The 6,630-nt window shown below is 33.4% G+C and overlaps 1 protein-coding gene across 1 annotated transcript in view; it reads right to left on the bottom strand.

Annotated features, from left to right (window-relative positions):
- Positions 1–5,693, bottom strand: part of LOC109084089 (LARGE xylosyl- and glucuronyltransferase 2-like) — a 105,611-nt gene extending 99,918 nt beyond the window's left edge. The window contains exon 1 of the mRNA XM_042774863.1: positions 5,483–5,693. The gene's annotated coding sequence lies outside the window, so the exon portion shown is untranslated. The remainder of the gene's footprint in view (positions 1–5,482) is intronic.
- Between the last annotated feature and the right edge of the window lie 937 nt (positions 5,694–6,630).

The raw sequence follows: 6,630 nt of genomic DNA on the forward strand, positions 1-6,630 counted from the left end.
TTTAGCATATTTATACACTATAAATGATTTTCCATTGTAAATAAGATCACTAGACTACATTTTGCAAGAAAATTTATATATATATATATATATATATATATATATATATATATATATATATATATATATATATATATATATATATATATATATATATATATAAAATACAAAAAGTAAAAATTTCCAAGCAATTTCTTAAAATACCATTCAAAAAGTAAAAATTTCCAAGCAATTTCTTAGTGAAAATTGTTTGAGTGAATTATGCATAACATGCCCCCCGTCTACGACACTGCATCTAATGTGGGTTGCCATTGCTTCTCTTTGATATGACAGCAGCCAAATTTTGATGCGACAATATGGTGGCACCCTATACGTATATATATATTAGACAAGACAGGCAATAAAAATAGCTATTTGTAAAGGGATCTGATCTCTCCCAGCTGAAACAAACACTCTACATTACATTCACAGACCAGCAGCAGACAGAATGGAGAGTTCCCTTCCTGTCACAGATCTGACAGTGCAAATAACAGTTTTATAAGATCTTGGTTGTTTTATGCATAAAGAAGGATTCAGACAACCGAAAACTGTGTTAAATGTCTCCAGTCCTGACAATGATATTATTACTCTATTCAAATCATTATAACAGATTCACTTTTACTACACAACCTGACCTTTTGAATAACCATAGCAACTCTCAAACTCTATTTACAACCCTATTTAGGTGGTCTTCAATTACTGCTGTGGTAGTTCCCAGCGGCTGGTCTGTTTTTAACCCTGAGACTGTGAGGGAGTCAGAGGAACTGACATGGCATGTGTCTGGGGTTTTCTCTTAACACTTGTGCAGTCAGGTCTGCACGCCTCTGACCCTTAACTCTGGCCGTACACTCAGTGACACTAGCTCCACCGCTGAAAGTGTGAAAGCCATAAATCCATCTGTCAAGACTCACTCAAACACCTAGGGCTCCTGGGAGTGAAACTCTGGATGTTCATTCATATAGACTGGTACGATTTCTTAACAAAAATAGATGCTCGCTGCCATATGTTTAACTGCACTGATATACGACTTTGACTTTGTTTAGGTGCAATCATTTTTAATAATAGTTTTTACAACAAAATGTATACACATCAAAAGTCTAGGATTGATATTTTTTAATGCTTTTGGGAAAAAGCCTTTTGTGTTTTAACCTTTTATTTGATCAAAAGATTGCGAAAGTAATATTATGAAATATTATTACAGTTTAAAATAACTCATTTCCATTTGAATGTATTCAAAAATGTAATTTATTCCTGCCCCAGTCTTTATTGTTATATGATCCTCCAGAAATCATTCTGATATGGTGATTTGCTGACCAAGAAACATGTAAACAGCAATACATTTTTGAGGATTCTTTGATGTAGGTTCAAAAGTTCAAGTTCAAAAGAACATATTTGTTTGAAATAAAAGTATTTGTAACATTAACATGTCTTTACTGTATGCATCCATGCTGAATAAAAGTATTAATTTCTTAAAAAAAAAAAAAAACTCACTAAATTTGTTTCCATTATATATATATTGTGTGTGTGTGTGTGTGTGTGTGTGTGTGTGTGTGTGTGTGTGTGTGTGTGTGTGTGTGTGTGTGTGTGTGTGTGTGATTTTAAAATAGTGTGTAATAGTAATAGACAACCAAGTGCTCAGATAATATGCTCTTGCATATTGCTTATTCTAAAAATAGAAACTTTGACCAAGTTCTAAATAATTGTACTTTTCAGAGTTTGAAAAGCAAATGTTTAAGGAGCAGCACCGCAGGCAATTTATTTATTTAGATTTATTTTTCCAGTAATAAAATCTGGGTTCCCCCCGCTGAAAAGCTCCATGCAGCTTCCGCTGGCGTGACTACAGTAAACAGTAGCTGAGAGGTTCAGAATGTTCCAGCCCTTGAATAAGTAAATAAGTAAATAATATATGAGATAAAGAAAAGTCACAAAATCATTTTGTTCCACTGAAACACAGAAATTCTGCACTCTTACAACAACCTGGTTTCACCAGGTGTTTTGTATAGTGTCCATAGTTTTATCATCCAAATGATTCATGATATTTTAGCAGCTGAAAAAAATAACAGACAGCATTGAATCTTAATGCTGCAAACATACTTTCCCTATACGGGGATATATATAAACTGAACTGAACTGAACTAAACAAATCTTAAATTCCACGGTACTGGGTTACTGTTGGGGACAACAGTCCAAATAAGAATGAATTATCTTATTTATTGTTATTTACCTGTAATAAAAAAGGTCTACTGTGTGGCAAACAGGCCAGAATAGATCTAGTTGGCCTGCTGCCCGTTTGTGCAACTTAAAAGTGTTTGATGCTAACATGTGTAGCATTTGGTTCAGTGTTTATGTTCTGTTTTGGTTTTATTTTCCCTCATTGTGCAGCTGTTTTTGTCTGTATACAGTGTTTCTGAAGGACTAGACAGTGGAGTCCAACACAGAAAGAGCGGTCTTTGTTCTTAAGGCTCATTATTTTAATCTTAATCTCTGTTGCACACTGTTTTTGATTTTATTATAGCAAATTACACTATTTGAATAATTCATGCTGTTCACAACTTGCTGTGTTGCTCCTTTTTTATTCATGCCAGATCCTAACTGCTAAAAATGCATGTAACGCTTCTAAATTGTCTTATAAACTATTGAAATAAATCTAATATTCAATGGAAAAATTTATTTGAATATGATTCCTCCGAAGCAAATTCTTTCATGGCACCCAGCTGACAACAAATTAAAAAATATTAAATTGTCTTATAAACTTTAGAAATAATTTTATGTTATGAACAACAATTGAAATTAAATGTGATTTTATGTCCGAACACCCATTCAAAGGAAATTGTTTAAGAGGTTTGATTGCTTTATGGTTTCCCAATTTCTTGAGCTGACAAAGAAAAACAGCTTTGGAAATAACAATTGCTTTGTTAAAAATATAGTGTACAGAGGACAGGCACAGAAAATAAATGCACCCAAAAAGCTCTGCTGATATTTGACATCAATCCAGCCCTTTTAATGCATTTGTCAGGACTTTGAAAACACATTGGGACCTGATAACGTAGTGAAAATAAGGATAATCCATGTGAAGAATAAGCTTTAACTTTAACTTAAACTTTAGCATACTTAAAAAAAATGCAATGTGTTCAGATATTTAATTTAATTTAAACCTAAACAATTTACAATTGTCTGGTCGAAGATGTAAAAAAAAAGAACACACACACACACACACACACACACACACACATATATGTTACTGTATATATGCAAAATATTTAAAAGCAAATATTGAATGCTTTTAAGAGAATATATATATATATATATATATATATATATATAATATATATATAGTATGTATGTATATATATATATATATATAAGGCTTTAATCTTTTAAATTAAAATTTATAGAAGGTCTTAATACAGTAGTAATATCACCTCATAATACTTTTAAAGTGCCAGAGAGAAATTATTTCATATATTTCACTTACTGCATAGAGGTCTTAAAGGTACAGTAGTAAAAATGATAAAGTTATATTTTTTGAGAAAGTGAGATATGGTGGACTTCAAAATTTCAATATCAAAACCATGAGAGTTCATAATGCAAACAAGCCACTTTTCGTTCAGCATTGCACAGATGAAGCATCATAGAGCATTTCTGTGAAAAGGTCTTTCAGGACCACAGGGGAGAACAGACCCCAATACGCAAACAAACCCACCCCGAGACAGACTAGCTCCAATCACCCACACTGCGAGAAGACACAGGGAGAATGAGGCAAAACTGTTAAGGTTACTGAGAGAAGGATGAGCTGGAAGTCTCATGAGGACATGAACACAGTGAGAGAAAAGAGGTGAAGAGAAATCTTGGGTGAGACAGAGAGTTAATCTAGGACAAATCTGAACATCATGCATGGCTCCCACAGCGTCCATAAATACCTGGACCATGATGGTGCAAAATCTTTCATTCAGGGAAGAAATTTGTCACTGGATGTTCTGTATGCACAACATGCGAGATTATCTTTCCAAATACAATCAGACGATGCAGTCAACCCCTCAAAATACTCTTGCCATAACACATGCGCTGTGACATTGTGTGTTAGTGCCCTGCTGTGAGTCACTGATGTTCCGTTCTATCTTAGTGATGGCAAATGAATCACTGCCAACTGACCCCAATGCCACTGAGTGTCCAAAGTAACTAATGCACTATCACAGGACACACACAAACAGGTCTGTTGTCTAATTACAAAAGCAAGGAAAAATCATATTAGTTAATAATACTGTATCGCAGCTTGTCGTTCACTACTCCTATCAAATCCTGATGGATAAAATTAATTCTCACCCAACTCTGTATTATGTTTCACCTGGAAATAAATACAAATAAAGTACCATATTTTCCAGAAAGTAAGTAGAACTGGGTCAAAACTGCATAATAGATACTACTGAAAAAAAAAAAACAGTTAAGTTGTTTTGGTGTGTAGTTCACAATTTATTACATTAAGAAATTATTGAAATTACACAAATAAAAAACAATTACAAACTTTATTAAACACTATAAACATATTTTAGTTCCTCCCACTGCAACGAATCCTTTAAATTTAAAGGTTTTCAAAACAGAACATTATATAACTCAATTTGGAATATAAGTCAGCACATTTCAGATAATACAAAATCATGAAATCGTGAAAAATATGACAGTAAAAATGTTGTGAATATTGTCAAAGTGATAGTTCACCCAAAAATTAAAGGCTTTCGTTCATCTTTGAAACACAAATTAAGATGTTTTTTTAATGAAACCTGTGAGATTTCTGTCAAAGTCCATTCCATCAAATCTTTTAAGGTTCAAAAAGTTCTTTAAAACACTGTAAAACTAATCAATTTTAATCAAGTGGTTTTATTAATATATTTTATATTATAATATAGAAAGACAGACAGACAGAACGGTGATAAAACGATAGATAGATAGATAGATAGATAGATAGATAGATAGATAGATAGATAGATAGATAGATAGATAGATAGATAGATAGATAGATAGATAGATAGATAGATAGATAGATAGATAGATTTTAGATAGATAGAATGGTGATAAAACAATAGAACGATAGAATGATAGAATGATAGATAGAACGAATGATAGAATGATAGAACGCACAATAGAACGATAGAACAATAGAACGATAGAACGATAGATAGATAGATAGATAGATAGATAGATAGATAGATAGATAGATAGATAGATAGATAGATAGATAGATAGATAGATAGATAGATAGATAGATAGATAGATAGATAGATAGATTTGATTATTTCACTTTGGTTTCTTCTAGACTAAAGCCTGTATCACCACAGCAAATGATGGCTGATCTCAAAACAAAAAAAGCTGTATCTCCCAACAAATATGATCTTTTAGCATTACATAACCAGAAAACCACCCCAGAGCCAGCACTTATTGAACTTACTTGCTCTCTGAACAATTTTAAGATGAGAATTCTTCTTGTAAGGCGTTGCTAATATCTATTCCAGCTCTGCAGATCTACGATTAAACTTCAGTGAAGAACCACTTCTCAACATCTGTGTCCACTTCTCTGAGCTGAAACATGTTTCAAACACACCTGTTTCCAGTTCTCACTTATTCAACTGCTTCCCACTGAAGGCCTGTGGCACAGTTAACTGTGCTCTCGGGGGAGAAGAACCTCATATTTCTGCTCTATTCTGAGCGCTTTTCAAGAGAAGCTAGTTTAAGACAGCAATGGCCCCTTGATGGGAATCACTGCTGCTATATTCAGTCTGGAGAAGTTTTGGCTCCTCACTAGAGATGGCTGAAAATAGCGTCTGGACTGCTGCGCTACTATTAGCCTAACCTACCATGTAAGCTCTGTATCTGCTAATGTATCACAAGGGGAGGGAGGTGAATGTTGTGATGTACCCTGTGGTTCATGCCTCACTGGAGATTCTATGCAATTCAACGAGTCAGTCATAAATAAGTGACATTTACATTTACATTTATATTTAATCATTCAGCAGACGCTTCTATCCAAAGTGACTTACAAATGAGCACATTGGCAGTAATCAAAATCACCAAAAGAGCAATGATATGCAAGTGCTATATTAAGTCTCAGTTAGCTTAATGCAGTACACGTAGCAAGGTTTTTTAAATCATATAATAAATAAAAATAAAATGAAAAATAAATAAATAAAATAAAAAGAATAGAAAAAGAATAGAACAAGCAAGTGTTAGAGGCCTTTTTTTGTTAATTGTATAATAAATAAAACAAGAAAACAGATAGAATACAAAAAGATTAGAGAAGCTAGTGTTGGTTTCTTTTTCTTTTTTAAAGAATAGAATTAGAACAGAGAGTGCTAGAGTTAGAGGGTCAAATAAAGATGGAAGATATGTGTTTTTAGCCGATTCTTGAAGCTCGGATTGAGTTGGGCAGGTCATTCCACCAGGAGGGAACATTTAATTTAAAAGTCTGTGATTTTGTGCCTATTTAGGATGGGACAATCAAGCGACGTTCACTTGAAGAATGCAAGCTTCTAGAGGGCAAATAAGTCTGAAGTAATGAATTTAGGTAAAGGGGTGCAGAGCCAGTGGTGGTTTTATAGG

This window comes from Cyprinus carpio, chromosome A18, assembly GCF_018340385.1.
Source record: "Cyprinus carpio isolate SPL01 chromosome A18, ASM1834038v1, whole genome shotgun sequence".
Taxonomy (NCBI): Eukaryota; Metazoa; Chordata; class Actinopteri; order Cypriniformes; family Cyprinidae; genus Cyprinus; species Cyprinus carpio.